Raw genomic sequence first — 22,118 nt, 5'->3', positions numbered from 1 at the left:
AAAAATAGACAGACATGATAACTCCAGTCAGGATAACTCCAGTGAAGTTTTTCCACACAGAACTATATATAATATCCACGTTATATAATAATTCATATATGCCTTGTAAGATACACACAGTTTAATAAACACAGCTCCACACAGCTTTGTTGTTATGGACTAGTAAACATGCCACTCAGGAAAAGTTTAAAGAAATTATAATCTCTGGAATAATATGGTCAGATTGCTTAGCCCCCGTTACTTCTGTCATCAAAAACCTTTGATAGCATTAGAAGGTGTCCAATTCCTCCGACTGCCATGTGTGGGAAGGACTCAGATTTGTGTCCAAATACATCACAGGTGAGGGTAGCTCCCTAGGAGCCAGTTCTCACCTCGCCAGGACTTTCAGCACAAGCCAGCCTTGGGTCCGCCCATGACCTCTTTCTAGGACAAAGTATCTTGCCATCTAGGCTTGTGGTCGAGTGAAGTTAATAATGGCACGTGGTGTTTCTTAGCATCACCTGCCAAAACGTGATGATTTCTTTGGGAAAAAAAAAAAGCCATGGGCTGCGATCACTCGCCTGAGCTGACAGACATCCAAGTGGATTCTGTACAAAAAGAACAGATTTGTGTCTTCTGGAATGTGAATGTCCACCTTCAACAGATTCAAGCAGATGCCGACGTACACGTGTTCAAACTTGATGGGCTTGACGTGGCTCATCATTTCTTAGATCCTGGGCACCAGATCTCTGGACATGATGTAGCCCAGGCAGCTGCAGTAGGGAGGGAACACCTTGAACAGATTCACCTGGTATGAAATGTGGGATTTTTGGTGAAACCCTCTGTAGGAATGACTGTCAATGAGAGGATAGCCGGTGAAGAACTTCTCCGAGTGGTTCAAGTTTAACAGGTAATTCACTAAGTTGCCGGTGTGGATGAACACATCGGTGTCTGTCTTCATGACGTACTTGGCGGTGGGGCAGAACTCAGTGACCCACCTGAACGCCATGATGGTTTTCAAAGTCAGGTTATTATAGGTGTCGACAAAGTCCTGCCGGATTATGTCGCCGTAGAGAAGGTGTTCGTCCTCCAGGGACAGCGAGAACATTTTGTCTTCCTTTTCGGCCTGCTGCCCTAACAGGAAGAACGTAAGCACCTCGTGGCCCCACCAGGACTTCTTCTCGCCCCACGTGACCCTGATGGCTCCTCTGGCCTTCACATCGGCGGGATGCGAAGTCACCAGAATGACCAGAAATGGGCTCTGAGGAGAGCAGTTGGAGTGTTCTCGAAGCGTGAAGCGGAAGTCCTGCCGGTAGAGCGGCCTGGGCTCGTAGAAGTGCAGCCCGTTCGCGCGCTCGATCACGTTGTAGTGGGGCGGGCGGAGGTACCACATCACCAGGAAGCTGAGCAGCCACAGCAGCAGGAGGCTCCACTTGAGCGATCGCAGCGACCTCCTTCTTGATTGGTTCTCAGTGAAGAACCTTCAGTTTCACGCAGTCAACGTGAGGCAGTATGTGATGCTCAACCACAATGCTTGTAATCATTTCTCATCCTTAGGTCCTTTTCTTTAAACTACTTTATAAGAACTCTATTATTTGATTTTTATATTGCACAGAGCTAGCCTTCTTTTTTTTTCTTTTCACTGAAAACTATCTTTTGTTTATATTAAATATGACAATTATTTGAATGTAAATTGCCATTTGTTGCATTCTTACAAGTTTGGACAGTTTTGCTACGGATTGAATTGTGTCCCCTAAAATTCATTTATGGAAACTATAACGAGTACTGGAAATATATCTGAATGCAGAACTTTTAGAGTCAAAAGATTAAATGACGTCATATGTGTGGTCCCCTAAAGCCCTAATGCAATGGAAAAACAGCCCTTAGAGGGGGAAAAGAGACACAAGGGATGATCATACCCAGAGAACATTCATGTGAGGGAACTGCAAGAAGGTGAAAGCATTCAAGTCAGTAACAGCCCTTGGAAGAATTCAACCCATTGCCACCTTGTCCAGAACTTTAAGTAAGAAAAGTTCTATTATAGGAGTCACTGAGTCTGTGATATTTTTTGTTCATAGGCTATAGTTTTCTTTAACCATATATTTGATTCCTAAGCATATATCTTTTGTTTTTCACTGTCAGATCATGCACGGGTTTACATTTCCTGAAGGATCCCTGTATTGTCTGCCAGTGTCATCACAGGTACTATTAATTATTCTTTTCTTATTTGGTGTATTCTAACAATTTATATGATCACTTATTAATTTCCATTTCATCCATATCTTCTCTTATATTCATCAATTTTGTGTGAGTTTTTCTTTATATTTTTATTTGTATTAGATTACTTTTCTGTTTGGATTTAGAATACTTTGATTATATAATCAACTTACATTTGATTTCCTTGATTATATTAACATTTATTTTACAGTCTTTTCTGATAACATTGAAATAAGTAGCCCTTTTACTTCTGTTTGAATGCTTAGATTTCTGTTGCTTTCATAGATTTCACTATTTACAAAATTAAGATAAAATTCTGTTGTATTTGTATTTTTAATTTCCCTTTTTTTGATCCATACTTTTGCTTTAAATTGTCAAAGTGATGTACAGAGGGGTTACAGTTTTATACATAAGGCAGTAAGTATATTTCTTATCCAATTTGTTACCTCCTCCCTCATTTTTCTCCCTCTTTCCCCTCTCTCCACCTCCTTCCATCACCATGAGTTGTACAATTGGTTTACAACATAAAGTTTTGTAAGTATTGCTGTTTCCCTGGTTTGACTTTTTATCCTTTGTCTTCAGTTGGAAATATCTGAGATATGTACTAATTATTACCAATGAGGGAAACCATGGAGTCTATGGTTTTGGAGTCTGGCTCACTTCACTTAGTATGATTTTTTTCCAAGTCCTTCCATTTCCTTCCAAATGGGGCAGTGCCATTCTTTCTGATAGAGGCATAAAATTCCATTTGTATATGTACCACGTTTTCCTGATCCACTTATCTACTGAGGGCCATCTGGTTGGTTCTATATTTAGTGTTGGAAAATTGTACTGTGATGAACATAGTTGTGCTGGTGGCTTTAGTGTAGTCTTGCTTGTAATCTTTTGTGTAGGTGCCCAAAATGGGCTGCTGGGTCACAGGACAGTTGTAGGTATATTCTTTTGAAGAACCTCCATTCTATTTTCCGGATAGGTTGAACAAATTTACACTCCCACCAACAGTGTAGTGGGATTCCCTTTTGGTCACAACCCCTCCAGCATCTGTTGTTATTAGTTTTCTTGATGATGGACATTTTTACTGGGTGAGGTGGAATCTAAATGTTACTTTGATTTGCATTTCATTTATGGCCAGTAATGTTGAGCACTTCTCTTTCTTAAATCTTGTTCTCTCCTTTTTCTCTCTCTCAAACACCACAGAAGAAATACAAATGCTAGTGGCAACTTTTTTCAGGAAAGGTAGATCTGTTAGAAGAAAATTTTACTTCATATGTTAGTGGGATGTTCCCCTTGGTAATGATCAACCTGACATAGATGGTTTTGCAAACCCTGTGAATGAAGTGAGGTCTTAAAAGTCATTCTTATTCCAACAGTACAGATTTCCTAAGCAGAATTCTCTTTGAGAAGCTTACTTCAAGTATTTTCAGAGAAGGGAGAAAAATTTAGTCATTTTACTGTTAGAATCATGAATATAAAAAAGTAAATGAGAGAAAATAGTAACACATATGTAAACTGAGATAACTATAATTGATGGCACTTAGAGGTCAAAATAAAGTTGTATATTTCAAGAATTATCTTTGAATAGCAAGGATAATAAAGTAGAAAGACTTTCACTAAATGGCATTTCAAATTACATGTGGTTCTGTGAGACCACTTGCTTCATGGAAATAGGTGACAATACTTCCCATACTAAATGCCTACTATCATAAAGGAAGTGTCTTAGACTCAAATGCCTGGAGATATCAGGATGAACAGGCAACAGAGAGAATTCAACCTTTCTCATCATGAAGAAGGGTGGAATTTTTTTGTGTATGTGGTTGTTTGTTGTTTCTACTTATCAACATCCTGATGAGGATAGCATCCAGTGCATATCCAATTAACAGAACATTCTACAAAGGAAAATATAAGAATGCCATGCAAAACCTATTCCATTCCCTTAGAACTCTTTCCTTCTTCCTTATAAAGCTAGAAATGCAGAGAAAGTTAAGCACAGCACCTTTCCATACTTCAACTATGCACCATGCTACACCGGTGTACAAGGAAGATTATCTCTGATTAAATAAAAAAAATACTATTATACAACTATGGAAACATTATTACAAAAGTAAATCTTTCTTCTTTCATTTCTCTCTTTTAAAATTTTTCTTCTTTTTTATCATTCCTTCTTTCCTTTTCTTTATTTCTCATTCTTAACTACAAATACCTGGAAGCTTATTATCAAACATAAAGGAAAGAAATCCTGCTTTATTTAGAGTTTCAATTGACATACAAGATAAATCTATCCATAACAAAAAATGTCAACAATTATAGATAAAATAAAATCATTTTGTGATGACATGATTATAATTGATATTATGTAGAATGTTGAACAAATGGGGGAATAGATAAAGATATACTGGAAGTAAATAACCTTAAGACACATTGTAACTATGCTTGAAAATGAAAGTTATTCAATAGCTGGTTGTGGGGACATGGGAAGAGAAAGCAATAAATTGGGTTATGAGCTAAATAAAACAAATGAATCTGGATTGTCATTTTAAAATCCTTTGGTGCAATTAATATACAAGCGGAAAAATGAAAACAGGGGAAAGGAAATAAAAACTTACCTAGTCAGCAAGAAAAGCTACATATAAGGCCAATACAGAATAAATACTTGAGGTAGGAGAAACTATTTAACCACTTCTTTCCCAGAGAAGTTATCTTCTAGAGTTGCAATCTATTCTTTCTTCCACAATTTCTTAATTTCTATATGAGGAAATCAAAGAGCTTTATAAACAAAAAAAGATACCCAATTAGTAAGAATGTAAATTTTTATTTATAAACTCTGATTTTCATAAGCAGAAGTGAGCTACCATACAGAACCTTGTCTATTTATACTACTTCAGTTTCTTCTTTTCTTTCATTTCCCTCTTTCCTTCCATTTCCTTCCCCTTCCTTCCTTCCTTCCTTCCTTCCTTCCTTCCTTCCTTCCTTCCTTCCTTCCTTCCTTCCTTCCTTCCTCCCTCCTTCTCTTTCTTACTCTTTCTTTCTTTCCTTCTCTCTCTCTTCCTTCCCTCCTTTCCATCCTTCTCTCTCTCTCTCTTTATCTCTCTCTCTCTCTTTCTCTTTTACTTTCCAGTGCCTGGTTACACTACACTACACACACACACACACACACACACACACACACACACACACACACCCCTCACATCAAATTTCCTCCCAATAACTTTTCTAATGTCCATACAATAACATCTCTTAAACCTACTATAATTATACCTCTCCTTTCTACAGAAAACCTTCAAGTCACATTCAAACACTGATCTCTTAAGTCTATTCTTAAATGGATCATGTAGTGGAATTTATGTTGCAAATATAGCATATCAGTTGAAAGTGACTTTTTGGTAACAAATTCTTTAAAACAGCAAAAAATCGCTTCTGAAGTTGCTTATTATTGTGCTATATTACAATAAAAATAAAATATTTTGTTCATTTTATTTGATCAGTGATCCTACCCTCCTCCGTCTCCATGGCTGTCATTGTAGAATAATCTTTCTTTTGCATGTTTCGCTCCTGCTCTGTGGAAGAGAGAGCTATAACAGTGCTTTGTCACTGATTTATTTGTACTTTTCAGAACAGAAGCATATTCTGTTGATGTGTGGGATCCATTGTTTCCAATTAGTCAACTCATCCCCAACTCTGGCCTCAAATGATTGGCACATGACTTGGCAGCACAGTTGATGGTACATGTATCTGAACATTTTTGTTTTCTCATGGAACTGTTCAAATATGAGGAAGGAAAAGGTAAGAAAAATGAGCCAATTACAATACTGATCACAGATTAGACAAATGCTGATGTTTTATAATTTTTGTCTGCTTCCAAACTTTTCTGCTTCAGAATCCTAAAGCAACATCTTATATCATTCTCCACAAATATTTAACAACAAAGAATATCTGAAGATAGGGATAGTTCAACTCCTCACAACGCAAGTAAATTTGGGGTCATTATTTAATGCTTATTAATTGGTAAGCTACTTCTACTGTTGACTTGGTCCAATCACAATGCACGTTGGATTTTTGTTGCTTTTGGTTACCAAGTCCCTGAGTTAGCTTCTTGTTATCTTTAATGTTTCTGAATCCCGTTATTTTCACTGGATTCTTTGCTCATGACTCCATCACTCATCCTGTAGAATGCACAAATGCTATATTATCCTATTAGAAGGTCAATAGATTTAATGATGGTAAAATCCACAGCAAAAAGACATCACAGTGATAAAATAAACACTTCTTATTTTGTAATATAAGGAGGATTTTTGCCTTAGATCTAGAGATTCCCAAATTATGTTGTCAATCCAGTGTGGTACTGCATGAATAGCATGTATCATTTTCTGTAATTTTTACTGTTTTAGCTTTACTTAATTAAATTTTACTTATTAATATTATTGGTAACAAAGAAATACATTTTTTTATTTGGTTCATCAAATAATAGCATTAAAAACGGTAAGATCATTGAATAAGGGCTTCCTTGCTTACTGATTTAGTAAAACTTACTGATTTACTGATTTGCTTACTGATTTAGTCAAACTCTTACTTTTTGGAAATTCTTTTGAACTTCTGGGTTGTCTGTACATTTGATAAAAGATTACTTCTTTACAGAATGGTTTAGGTACATAAATACCTTCTGGGGTCAGGTCCCTCAGTGGAATGAAAGAATTCTAGGACCCTTGTTACTATGTAGCTACTAGGATGATTTTCAGCTTCAGGATTCAGAGGCAGTAGGTAATTTGGTATTCGCATAGAACACTATTGCTGCCTTTCAGCCCTGATAGTTTTCCCAATGAATCTCTTGGTGGACTCCTGGGAAGGAACTATTGTTAAGAAGTGCTGGAATCAAATCATAAACGTGGCTCATGTTCCACAGCAAAGACCACTATCTGTAGGTCTGTCTCTACATTAATACAAATGGTTGTGTCCTAGTAAGTCCTGCTTGACAAGGTTCTTTCAGGCTGACATTGAGAGAATATATAGTTGGTTATGAAGACTTGCTTCAGGACTAAGGACAAAAACTGTTCAGTAATTAGTTGAGCCTGTCTCCCTCTGGATTCCTGTATACACAACTCACTCTCACATTGCAAGTAAGAGGATCTAGAAGTGAAATTCAGGGAAAGTTTAGATTTCACTCAATGAAAGAATAGTAGCTTGTTATGCAAGGCACCAGTGGGCATGACTCTTCTGGCCTTTGTCAGATGGTTCAGGTAGTTGGATAGAGACTGAATGAGTTATAGCTGACTTATGAAGGGCAGAGGTGCCTAGATCTGGAACCAGGGGCACAGCTGGTTAGTCTGCTCCCCAAAATGGAGTTACAGATTTACTAGTTTCCTCATAAGTCTGGATTATACTGGATCATATTTGCTAGAGTCCCAAAGATCCCACAAAGATACTATCATTCCCTGATGACTACAAAAGTACTACTGTTGCAGAAGAATATTAGAAGACCTTCTCTTGTACCACCTTGGTGATTCTGTGCCTCATAATTCACTTTAATATGTAACCCTGTCTAGAGCTCTTCTGTTGTACTTGTGTGATAGCTCCCAGGATATTTTTGCATAATAAATTTTCTGTACAAATTTTAAGACCAATTTTTCAGTGTGCCAAACAAAACTTTACTATTCACTGTGTTGGAGACATATTTATGGGTAATATGAAGTACAGTCATCTGACATTGGGAAAAACTGACCATCAAAGAACATATCTCCTCTTCTTTAGCTGAATGTTTGATTGCTCCTATCAGGAATTTTGTATTTGAATGTTTATTGTTTATATCTTGCTGTCATTTTTGAAGTCTCTAAACCTAGTTAATTTGTTTTTTGTTGTATAGAAATGAGCTTCTTATAATTGTCTCATCTAACTGATTACTATATTCTGCAAATATAAATATGCATTTCTATGAAACCAAGTTTTCTGTAACAGAAGTCACAATTTCTATCAAGTCATAAGTAAATTTATGTAGGTACAACCATATGATCAAATTTATTTGTCTTCATTTGGTATATTTTTAAACATCCAAATGATAAATGTCCTATATTAATATAGGTATATGAACATATAGTGGAAAATTTAGCCCTAGTGCATGATCTTTACATTTCTTCTTGGCCACATAAGAATGGGCACTGTGTTTGAAATACCTCATTCATAAGATGTTGAGTTAGACTTTTCCCCTTCTGTAGGAATATTCTCCTGTGTTTCACACTCAATCCATTTTGCCATGTTCTGTTAAGCATGTTCATCATATAGCACCTGGCCAATTTTGCTACAGCTTTTGCCACCTGTGGGACGTGAATAGGGTCCTTTCCTCAGCAAAAAAAGAGGCAATTACCCTGTCTTCTGCTGGGATGAACTTGCTACCATGTGGTGAGATGTCTTTGTGTGTGTGTGTGTGTGTGTGTGTCTCAGAGTGTGTATGTGTGCAGGTCCTGTGACTTGAACTCAGTCAGAAGCTGTGTGCTTCTTTTACTCAAAGATAGTACTATATATACACCACATGAGCTACAGCTCTACTTTCAGCATTTCAGAGATTAATTAGGATTGAGAACCTCATGAATTTTCCCACCAAGACTCGCTTTGAATGGGAATTATCTGATCTCCTCCATAGTAGCCAGCACTATAGGCATGAACCAATGCCTTAGTAGATGTGGATCACAAAAGTTATCTTCCTCTGATTCTTTTCTCCTTGAGTAAAGTGTTGTGATCTGGTTCCTGAATTTATTGTTTTGAGGGGTTCTTGTGATAACTCTGATATATAAATTCATTGAACAGAAGTATTCACACAGAAACTAAGAAAAATGATTTAATCTCAATAAAATATAAATTAATATTTCTGAAAGTAAGAGATTTCAAAATTGAGTAAGAGATTGAACAAATATCTGACTAAAGTTTTAATAGTGTTTAGTCATTGTAAATATAACCGGATTATCAGCTTAAATTCACTTTCTTTTTATTTATTTATTTATTTTTTGGCCAGTCCTGGGCCCTGGACTCAGGGCCTGAGCACTGTCCCTGGCTTCTTCCCGCTCAAGGCTAGCACTCTGCCACTTGAGCCACAGCACCGCCTCTGGCAGTTTTCTGTATATGTGGTGCTGGGGAATCGAACCCAGGGCCTCGTGTATCCGAGGCAGGCACTCTTGCCACTAGGCCATATCCCCAGCCCTAAAATCAGTTTCTTAAAAAGCCAAAAATGTGTTCAAGGGAGATGAAATACTCCATAATTTTGAAATGTATACCAACTAGAAAACATTGCTATATCCCAAAATCAAAACTGTTTTTTTCAACCTTTAATTATTGGCTAGGAATCAGGAAACATCTAACTGTAAAGACATTAAAGAAAGATTAATTGTAATAGTTAATAGAATGAGTAAAAAATTGAATTTGTATTTACTTTCTAAGGCTAAGCACAATTAACATAATCAATCTAAACCCCTGAAGAGGGAAAAATATAAGTATGTATTTGTTTACTTTGCCTTTCAATACATGTAGAAATTCTGTTAGAATTAATATCTACAGACAACACATTATTAAATTAGTCTTTATCTTTGCCTAATTCTCTTTTGTCTATATTCACTTAGAAATTGTACCTGAATTCATACAAGTAGCTTTAAATAACTCTACTTGCACTTATGAAAATATGATCTATGACTAATTCTTTTTTCATGTAATTTGGTTTTTAATTTTTTTTATTTTATTGTCAAATTGATGTACAGAGAGGTTACAGTTTTATATGTTAGGCCTTAGGTAAATTTTTTTTTTTTACTGTTGTTACCTCCTCCCTCATTCTCCCCTTCCTCCTCCCCGTTTCCCTCTCCCCCCATGAGTTGTTCAGTTGGTTTACACCAAATGGTTTTGCAAGTATTGCTCTTGGAGTCATTTGTCTTTTTTTATCCTTTGTCTCTTGATTTTGATATTCCCTTTCATTTTCCTAGTTCTAATACCAGTATATACAGTTTCCCATGTACTCAGCTAAGATACAGTGATAGTGCGGGTACAACCACAGGAAGGGGATACAAGAGGATCATCAACAATAGAAGCTACAGTTTCACATGGCATGTTGAAAGTAATTAGAACAGTGATATAACAGTCATTTCCATAACATGGAATTGATTTCACTTAGCATCATCTTATGCATTCATAAGGGCAAAGCTATTAGGCTCTTGTGATCCTCTGCTGTGACTAGCCTAAAACTGTGCTAATTATTCTCTAGGAGGGAGACCATAGAGTCCATGTTTCTTTGGGTCTGGTTCACTTCACTTGTATAATTTTTTCCAAGTCCCTCCATTTTCTTATGAATGGGGCAATGGCATCCTTTCTGATAGAGGCATAAAATTCCATTGTGTATATGTACCACATTTTCCTGATCCATTCATCTACTGAGGGGCCTCTGGGTTGGTTCCATATTCTAGCAATGACAAATTGTGCTGTGATGAACATTGTTGTGCTAGTGTCTTTAGTGTGTTCTTGTTTGTGGTCTTTTGGGTAGATGCCCCAAAGTGAGGCTGCTGGGTCATAGGGAGCTCTATGTTTAGCCTTCTGAGGAATCTCAATACCATTTACTAGAGTGGCTGAACCAGTTTACATTCCCACCAACAATGAAGTAGGGTTCCCTTTTGGCCACATCCCCTCCCACATTTATTACTGTTAGTTTTCTTGATAAAGGACATTCATACTGGGGTGAGGTGGAATCTCAGTGTTGTTTTGACCCGAAGACCGAGGCTGAAATCAGGAAAGTAACTCCTTTTGCAATGGCCTCAAAAAACATAAGATACCTAGGAATAACCTTAACCAAAGAAGTGAAAGACTTCTATGATGAGAACTTTAAAAACACGAAAAACAAAATTAAGGTGGAACTTAGGAAATGGAAAAACCTCCCATGGTCCTGGATTCGGAGGATTAATATAGTCAAAAAGGCAATATTGCCAAAGGCTATCTGCAAATTCAATGCAATACCCTTTAATATCCCAACACCATTTTTTAATGAAATAAGAGGAAGCAATCCAGAAATTCACATGGAACAATAAAAGATGACAAATAGCAAAAGCAATCCTAAGCAGAAAGAACAGTGCTGGAGGAATTACAGTACCAAACTTCAAGCTGTATTATAAAGCTATAATAATAAAAAACAGCTTGGTATTGGAACCAGAACAGGCCTGAAGACCAATGGAACAGAACTGAAGACTCAGAAATGAACCCACAGAACTATGCCTGCTTCATCTTTGCTAAAGGAGCAAAAAAAAAAAAAAATAGGATGAAAGAAAGCCTCTTTAACAAATGGTGCTGGCAAAACTGGTTCAACACCTGCAACAAACTAAAACTAGATCCTTATATATCACTCTGTACCAAAATCAATTCTAAATGGATGAATGACCTCGAAATTAAAACGGATAACCTGAAAACACTAAAAGAAGTAGGAGAAACACTTGGCTCCTTGGCACAGGACGGAACTTCCTGAACAAAGACCCAGAAATGCTACAAATCAAAGAAAGGATGGAAAATGGGACTACATTAAACTGCACAGCTTTTGCAGGGCAACCAACATAGCTCACAAGATAAATAGAAAGCCCAGAGATTGGGAAAAGATCTTTACCAGCCATCCAACCGACAAAGGCCTTATATCTAAAATATATGCAAAACTAAAAACATTAAATTCCTCCAAAACAAAACCACAAAGAACCAACAGCCCCCTCAACAAGTGAGCTAAAGACTTAAAAAAGAGACTTCTCTGATGAGGAAATGAGTATGGCCAAGAGACATATGAAAAATTGCTCTACATCACTGGCCATAAAAGAAATGCAAATCAAAACAACATGGAGATTCCATCTCACCCCAGTAACAATGTCCTTTATCAAGAAGACTAATAACACCTGATATACTCAGGGTTCCCTCTATGCCTTTGATTAAAGTCTTTTAGCCTACAGCACTACGGAGTTGGTGTAACATATGTGTTCACTAGTCTTGTTCACAAATGCACTTCCACAGTTAGCAGTGAGCTCTGGTTTGTAGCGGGTAGTTAATAAAAGTGATAAGGGTAGGGAACATTAATGTTAGGGTTACAAATATCCTTGTCTTCTAGCAAACCTTTAATACTAATTAGCAAAATATAGGCATATGTGAAAAATAATTTAAGTACATTTGGAAAAAGATACTACTTTACATAAGTAGTAGCATATTTAGTGCATGACATATGCTAGACTTTGCTGTCTGAACAGTCAAGATTACATCAAAGTGCACTTCTGACTGTAGGTTCTCCAGATTTAACATCCAATTCATATGCAAACTATACATTAAGGATATATAGAACCTGGATTTTAGAATAGAGAAAAGGATTTGTAGGGAAGAGATGCAGTAGGATTCAGTGATCTGAGTCCTAGGCTTTCTTGGTGGTCCCCACTTCAGGAGTTGGACTGAACCACCAAACAGTAATTCACAGGACAATAGTAAATCATTACATTCCCCACATCTATACCTTTTTGTAGAGGGAACACTGCTTAGCCGAAAGATATCTCTACTCAGTTTCTCCACAGCAGTCACTGCTGGATAAACTAGCCTAATACTCTGCATAAATGTTCGAATCACCTCAGCAGTTACTTACTATGTGCACACACAATGTATGTGGCTTTAATTGCTGTGCCATAAGATACAAAGCCTATAATTCATTGCTCTCTCTACAAAAAGGAAAGGCACTATGTATTCAGGAAAACCGAGATGATATGTAGTGTGAAATGGTTTTGAAGGTCATAGCAAACTTACAAATTAAAAGTTGTTGATAAGACTTACTCTTCTATTTCACTTTCCATATAATGGCATAAAGTGGTGAGATATAAAAGTCCTTTTTCGATGGTTAGAATTAGAAACTTGTTAAATTTGACTTGCTGAAATCCCTAGTTCTATAAAATTGTAAAATTGGGTTAACATTATAAGCATTTACTTCCTTCAATAATGTGCATTTCTCAGTCTACCAGAAAATAATAGAGTAATTCTAAATTAAAGCCATTAAGTAAACTTTACATCAATTTGGAGCAAAAATCAGTATGATGACTGCCATTTACATTAAACAAATGTCATTTATCTGTCAAAGTGCTGACTTACATCAGTCACTCTGAGCCAGGACACAGTATCCAATGGTGTGGACAGGCATTGGTTTTCAGAATTTAAATTGCCACATTTTACAAGTCTTCACAGCACCACAATTGAAGCTTTTTATTAAATGTGTTATTTGAGGTCATATAGTGGAGCTGGACTGGATTGTCTATTCAGCCACATTTGTAAAATAATAGGTTTATATTCCAAAGTGACCTCTCTCCCTAGGGAGTAGCATTACCTTCTGGGAATGTGTCAGTGATTTCTAATTACACATCTTAGTTCTCATTTTACATTCAAGGCATTTATTTCCAGAGATTGGAAAACTGAATTATTATACTGCTGTCTGAATACCTTTCTACTTAACAACTGCTGTTACTTTCCCAGTAACACATTCTAGTTGTAAGAAGATATACAATATAAAAAATAAGTAAATATGATAGTAATTTGCTAGAAAAAGAATCTTATTTAGCATTCATGTAATTTAGATAGACTGATATTATACATTATTAAATAATTTTCTGTACTTTTTCTCTTTTCCTTAGCACTTATTAATTGCACAAATTATGGGTGCCATAACATTTCCATCCACATACATGCATATACTTTGTTCATACTCATCCCTATTTTTAAACTTGCTAATATACCTATTTTAAACAATATAAAGAAAAAAGTATCTACCCAATCAAATTAAACATTAACTCAAGCCACTTTTCTGATACCAACTATATTTTAATTTTAGCATAAAATTGCCAAAAGCCTTTGGACCCAAGGAACCTTTTATTCTTGCTCAAATAATATGAAACTTTCTTCAAAAAAATTAAACCAGGCCATTTATCAAGCTGGTGAATAGTTCCAGACTATGATCTGAATATGCAATGAACATATTTAGTGAACTATATGGGAATAATATGGCAGAGCCCAGTACCAAAGCATCACTGGTTTAGGTTGGTTCAAACTCATTAGCCACTGAAAGGGTTAAGGGGTTATCTATCCTTCACTGTTGTTGCCAAACAGGATTCTAAGAATAAAAAGTAATCTAATAGTCAGCTTTGTATAAATTAAAATGTTATATATTCATGTGGAAGAAGTGACTTACACAGGAAAGGGAACTACAACATAGAGGTGGCAAGTATTGTGCTGTTGATGAACATAACATGAACTATGTGATTAATAGTTGAATGTTTGTATCCTAAGTATATATTGACCACACTGTGAGTAACAGCCACGATTTGTTGCTTACAGAATATTTTGAGAAAATTCCAGGTAAGTAAGGAGAGGATCTTTTGTAATAAAGACTATATTCTTAGTATATATTATAGAATCACTCAGAGATGATTCCAGCTAGCAAGAACGGGATGTAAAATTACATTGCTGCTGGTACTGTTGCTTGGTCTATTTTCAGAAAATTAGGGTGAACTGGAAAATAAATTAATCCAGTAAATTGGCATTTTTTTATTTGCATAGTGTAGTTCATAAAATACATAAAGACTTAATTGAAACTATTTTGGAAGATCATTTAGTATCTTAGGAAAATGTCAAGTAGTAAATGTCACTTCCTAGAATCAATACTTTACTAAACATGGAGCAAAACAGAATATATTGGAAAGACATTCAAGTGTGTTTTTTTTCTTCAAATGTCTACTCATACATAAATAGTATTGAGTTTACATTCATTTATCATTGGCAGTCAAGAGTAAAACATAAACATATAAATAGTTTCTTCTAAATTTCTAGGAAATAAATTATTATATCACATTTGCATCTAATTATTGAAAACTATTTTAGGTTTTACTTTGGTTTTAAAGATCACATTTACATGATTTGAATTGTATATTTGCTTAAAGATATATTTAAATATTCATAGATATTCAGAAATTATTAAAATATTATAACATTAGGGAGAACAAGAAATAAACGATCATAAAATAACAAGTCCTTTTTCACCTGTGTAATACACAGCATCATTCCCAAGTGTTACACATTATAAACATATATTTTCTTAAAAGATGATACATTATTCCAAATCACACATTGTTAACTGAGAGTTTTTTACTTTGTGCGTACTTTGCTAGGTATAAAGATAGTAAACTCAAGAAAATGGAATAGGAGGAAAGTCAAATTAGATAAGATAATGGAATTTGTAGGGAAAATGGCACTCCGCAGAGAAGTTTGGAATCTAGACATTAATAATAATGATAGTAGAAGTAGTAGTAGTAGTAGAAGTAGTAATGCATGATTATGGATACAGAATAAATAAGCTAATGGGAGGGCCATGATGGAAAGGTGAAAAATATAGACGCAAATTGTGTATATACATGAAAATAACAATAGAATTAACAAGGGTTAAAATGAAAGCAACTAAAGACTTACAGAGTGGATAATTTTGATAAAACTGTATTATATTCAGGTAGGTAAACATAACAATGAAATCTCTTTCTATAAATAATACATGCTAATACAAAATTGGCACTTGTGCCAGGTGTGATGACTCATGCCTATAAATTTAGCTACTTAGGAGATCTGAAGATCTTGGGTTAAAGCCAGTCTGGGCAGAAAAGTCCATGAGATTCTTACTTTCAATTCACTCAAGTAGCTAAAGTTGTAGAGAGCTAGCCATGAGTACAAAAGCTCAGGAACAGCACCTATGCCCGGAATTCAAATCTCAGGATTGGGATTATAGGTTTAGCCATATATATAGTCATTGTGAGACAATGTGAACACAAAATGAAACCAATTCTTCTCAAACTCTTCCAAAAGAGAAGTAGGCACTTTTCACCTCTTGTGATTAAGAAAATAACAAAACCATCAAAAATATGAGAAGCAAACTATCTGCTGTTTATGTGAAAATGCAAAAAAATAGTCAGTGGTAATAGCAATCTGAAGGCCTCATCAAATGGAGATGATAATATACCACAAACAAGTGAGATTTGACTCATGAATTTCAGCAGCTGAATATACACGACTTATTCAATGCAATACATTGCATTAGCAGAATATAAGGAAAGAAAATTATTTCAGTGATACCAATGATATATGAATTCATTTGGCTTTTGGAAATAAAGATCCAGCTTTTCAGATAATGTAGTTCTTATGTAATTTCTTTGAAAAGATCTAGATGGAGAAAGAATGATAATTAACTTATGAACAAATATATTGTGAGATCGTGACTACAATGAATAGATTAAACAAATAAATGAGTGTCATAAACCTAAACATTATCTCAAGTATTTAAGTAAGAAATGGAGAGAAACTTTAAAATCTACACATGTGTGTGAGTGCATGTACAGGCACACACACACACACACACACACACACACACACACACACACTTCCTTATCCTTCTCCTTTTCCTTTCCTCACTTTCTGTCTCTTTCTCCATGTATGTGTTTGTGAGTTTCTGCACACACTTAGGTAAAAAGTTCCTCCAAAGTAAAGGAATAGCCTGATTATTGTTTATTTTCAGAGGGCCAGAGAGTAAATATTTTAGACTTCTGGGGCCATAAGGTGTTTGTATAACTATGCAACTTTGCTACTACAACATGAAAACAGACATAAAAAACACAGTGGTTCCTCTGGAAAGTAGAATGGAGATTCTTCAGAAGGCTAAACATAAAGCTCCCCTATGACCCAGCAGCCCCACTTTGGGGCATCTACCCAAAAGACCACAAACAAGAACACACTAAAGCCACTAGCACCACAATGTTCGTTGCAGCACAATTTGTCATAGCTAAAATATGGAACCAATCCAGATGCCCCTCAGTAGATGAATGGATCAGGAAAATGTGGTACATATACACAATGGAATTTTATGCCTCTATCAGAAAGGATGCCATTGCCCCGTTTGTAAGAAAATGGAGGGACTTGGAAAAAAATTATACAAGTGAAGTGAACCAGACCCAAAGAAACATGGACTCTATGGTCTCCCTCCTAGGGAATAATTAGCACAGATTTAGGCTAATCACAGCAGAGGATCACAAGAGCCTAATAGCTATGCCCTTATGAATGCATAAGATGATGCTAAGTGAAATGCACTCCATGTTATGGAAACGACTGTTACATCACTGCTGTAATTACTTTTAATATGCCATGTGGAACTGTAGCTTCTTTTGTTGATGACCCTCTTGTATCCCCTTCCTGTGATTGTACCTGCGCTTTCACTGCATCACATCTGAGTAACCTGGATACTTTAAATACTGGTATTAGAACTAGGGAAGTGAAAGGAAATATCAAAATTGAGAGGCAAAGGATAAAAAAGACAAATGACTCCAAAAGCAATACTTGCAAAGCCATTTGGTTTAAACCAACTGAACAACTCATGGCGGGGAGAGGGAAACAGGGAGGAGGGAGGAGAGAATGAGGGAAGAGGTAATAAACAGTACAAGAAATGTACCCATGGTCTAACGTATGTGACTGTAACCTCTCTGTACATCACTTTGATAATAAATAAATAATTATTAATTTACAAAATGACAAAAAACCCCACAGTGACTTGATTCCATTAAAACAAAAAGAGATTGCAATTTGATACTTGGGCTGTAGTTCATCAAGTCTTGGTAGTTAACCTGCTGTGAAATAAAATAAAATTTAGAATCCCATGAATAAATTTGAGTCCACTTGTATAAAAACAGAACATGCACATACTTGCACATATATTACTATAACTCTGGACACACAACTAGACCAATCGCAGCAGTCATTTCTTTTAAGGAGAGAGAGAGATTCAGCTAGAGACAAGTTGAAAAAGGGATTTTTGTTTTCATTTTTACCAAATAGCAACCTGCATCTTTTGAATTTCAAGCATTGTTTGTACATTGCTAATTGGTTAACAACAGTAAATGACAATCTCAAAGTTAATATTTTAAAATAAATTTTATATATGTAGCTATAGACATATATAAAAATAAGTGTAATTTTAGAAATCAAAAGTAACCTTTGTAAAGCTAAGAATTCAATCTTGCTTATTTACAAAAGAAAGGGATTTGGTAGGATATTCACACCCCCAATGAAAGGACTAGACAGGAAACTGCAAAAAAAAATCAATTCCATAGACAATTGATACCCTATCTGTGCTAATGGAAGACATTAGCTTTGTAATCTATCAGTACAAATGGAACAGTGTCTCAAATGACATAAAATATAAGCCATAGTAATGACATTGCCCTTTAAATTTGGCATGGTGAAGTACTTATGCTTACATTTGAATTTGGGTTTTTCTAAAGTTCTGGGAATTCCTGCTGCTTTAAACAACTTGATGACATTTGATTACTTATCATCACTCCCAGTGTGCATAACTAATCTTCATCATGTGTTATTCTTGCAGCACTCAGCAAGCTTTCTCGCCTTCTCATTTCTGACTTAGGAGGTCTTGCTTGCCTGGAACATCCTATTATTTTCTTCCTTTCTATCCTGAAAAAGAAAATCAAATGTGAATTTTGAGGCTCTGTATATGTTTATTTAATAATAAATGTTACATAATCCAATATCCATAATTTATAATGTCAACAGGAGATTATCATGAATATTAATTAGGAGATACTTTAAATCCAGTGTGTATACACAGAACAAAATATTTTTTGAGAAGTTTCAAGTGCTCAATTGCCATATATGGCTACTTCATGCAGCTTTAGACATTACAGAATAAGAGGATATTGTCCATGGAGAACATGTTTCCCATGTAGAATTCTTTTGGTATATTTAGAAATAATCTTGAAATTTTAAATGCAATTAAATAAGCAGTTCTTATTATACACTTGAGTGAGATGTTAAAGTTTTACACATCCTAATTCCAATGACTTTGTCATGTAGTTTACTGATTGTAACTGTAACACATAACTGTACTTAGGAGCATCACAAAACCAAGTTCATTAACTGATAGAATTCATAATTCTGAAGTGAGTCTTAAGAGTTTCAAAGTAATGTTTGGACAAAGTTGGTTCCCTTTGGAACCTCCAGCAGCCAATTCATTTTCTTGCCTTTTCAGCTCCTAGGAGACAAATTCTTTGCTATGGGATCCAGGATACCCACTATCTTGAAATCTCTCTGTTGTTTTTATTTGTTCCTTCATTTTCTTTTTCTCTTCCATTTCTGGGCATGAAACTTAGGGTCATATGGAACCTCAGTATGTGCTACCTCTTTCACTGAAATTCTAGCCCTTCAACCTTGACTCTGTCACTATTGTGTACAGATATTTCAATTCAACATTATATGTTTACCTTTATAACATTATATGATTACCTTTATAACACTTTAAACAAATAAAAAGTATACAGAAAAATACAACACTCTGTTCCAAACTCTTTTTCAGTGAGAAGTTTAGAAGTTGTTTTTTTATCAACATCATCTGATTTGGCTCTGCAAAGAAAACAAATATATTGTGCTGATCAAAATGCACTCCTGGGGGCTGGAAATATGGCCTAGATGTAGAGTGCTTGCTTCATATGCAGGAAGTCTGGGTTCAATTCCTCAGCACCAGCTAGAAGTGGCACTGTAGCTCAAGTGGTAGAGTGCTAGCCTTGAGCAAATGAAGCCAGAGACAGTGTTCAGACCCTGAGTTCAGTGTTCAGACCCTGACTGGCCAAAAAGAAAAAAAAAAATGCACTTCTGGAACTGTCTTAATGACTAGGGATTTTCTACACACACTATTTTCCAACAGAATCTCTCAATTTATATTCTTACAGCTATATTTTGCTCTGAAAACTTTATATCATAAACTGACATTTGTGTTGGTGCTATAAAACATCATTTGCATATTTGGAGGGTTTCTAGAAATTAAACTTTGTATGTTTATTCCAATGTACATAGAAAATTAGGTTAAATTTATCCATGCTGTATGTTAAGTTGCATCTATGTAGAGTACCTACACTTTCAAATTAATTCTTACTCTGCTGTCTTTTAGAAAACAGCTACCAGATAAATTATGTTATATTTAAATAAAGAGCACAAATTATCCAGGTAGTGTCTCTATTTGTTGGTAGTGATTCCCTTTTCATTTTTTTCATTCCCTTCTATTTACTTCACTTCTTAAAAGAAGTTTATTGTTGTAGACTGCTTTCTAAGGTAAAATTGCAGAGAACTAGTTTATTGTCCTTTAGAATAAATCATCACATTGTCTTTTTTATTTCAAACACCATTTGGCATTTCTATTCTGGAGGTGTGTGTTTATCTGCATATATTAAATATATATGTAGATATATATATCCACATATACATATTTACTGAATAAAATCTTAGTGCTCCTTAAAAGTGATAGCAATCTATCTATATCTCACATAAAATTTCTAGGAGTCATTTTAATTTAAAACTTTCTTTTAAATAATAACAAAGATAGAGATCAGAATGAAAATGAATCTTTAAGCTGTTCTCAATATGAAGAACAGCCATTTTAAATATCAGTGTTATCTTAGAAATTATATGAATAGTAAACAATGAAATTTGCTTTCATAAACATTCGCAATTTTTGGAAGAAGTTTAATACTTACAGGCCCTATTCTTCTGAAATAAAATGCATAACAGTTATTTGACTGAAATTTTACATGGTTGGTTTTTTAGAATGAAGTGTTTTTATCAAAAACAGAAAATGCTTCCTAGTAAAAATTACCCACTTTGCAATGCACAAAGATGACTGAAATACTACACTGAGATGCACTCTCTTGTGTCTTAATGATACTACTACTTTCATTTTTATGTTTTACTTAGATTCCTTTTGACAGGTAACTAAATTATCCATGTCAAGTTTCACCACATCTCTGGATCTCACAAAGCGTGTATTCTGGTACTGAAAAACAAAACAAGAAAAAAGTTTAAGTGATCAAGGTGGGGAACAGGGAGAGAAGCATGAATGTACTACTCTATGTAGGATCTACATGCTGGTCTCAAAGGAAATTGCATTTGAGTAAGCATTGGGAGCTACCAGGAGTGAAGTACACAGATAACCTAAACAAAGAGTTCTTGGCAGCAAGTGCTGAAGCCTTTACACTAAAGAGATCAGTGTAACCTGTGCATCATGAAATAAAAATATAAGATCAGAGAGTCAGAAGCTTAGGAGGACTTTCAGAAAGTCCGTCAATTTTTTCACTGCCTACAATCTAGTCAATCTTGTAAATTGTATCTCAAAATTAGCATTTAACCCCACTTCTGAAAGTCTGCATTAGCTTTTTTATCCATTAATTTTCTCATTTAGCTATAAAAATACCATGTTCATCAATGTTTCAAAACTTATGATGAGGAGGAAAATTTAAACTCTAGGGACCATATGACAACCAATGAAGCATGCATGTAAAGACCCTATGCTAAGAAATCACAGGGTAAACAAATGAATTGGCTGAATCTTGTGATCAGAGATCTCCCCAAAAATGGAAATCGTATTGAAGCAGAATATCACCTGTGTTCTATTTCTTAGAGCTAATGATTTTTTACATTCCAACAGAACTATTATACCCTTCTCTAAACACCAATATAAATAACAACAACAACATGAAAACAAATCAGTTATAGAGCTTACAGACATTTCTTATATTCACTAAGGTCACTATTTCAACTTATGAATTCACTAAGCCTTTGCAATTTTACCTTTATCGTTAGCATTACCCAATGATTCTTGTGGATACACACACACACACACACACACACACACACACATAGACACACACACACACTTCATTCATAAATTATAGTAGCCTGAGAAAATATGTCATATTTCTATGCCCTATGTCTATGTCTTTTTTGTATTTGTCTGCATATGTTATGAATAATATATGCACATATATTCTTATATTCTTATATCTCCATGCTCTAATTTGACAGTAGATGACCTTTTA

At 35.2% G+C, this 22,118-nt stretch overlaps 1 pseudogene; it reads right to left on the bottom strand.

The window, feature by feature from the left end:
- Window positions 1–317: 317 nt before the first annotated feature.
- Window positions 318–21,885, bottom strand: LOC125339935 (annotated as a pseudogene).
- Window positions 21,886–22,118: the final 233 nt, after the last annotated feature.

The sequence above is a fragment of the Perognathus longimembris genome, chromosome 22 (genome assembly GCF_023159225.1).
Source record: "Perognathus longimembris pacificus isolate PPM17 chromosome 22, ASM2315922v1, whole genome shotgun sequence".
NCBI classification, from domain to species: Eukaryota; Metazoa; Chordata; class Mammalia; order Rodentia; family Heteromyidae; genus Perognathus; species Perognathus longimembris.
Note: the sequence above shows the minus strand (reverse complement) of the source record. Positions and strands in the feature narration are given on the sequence as shown.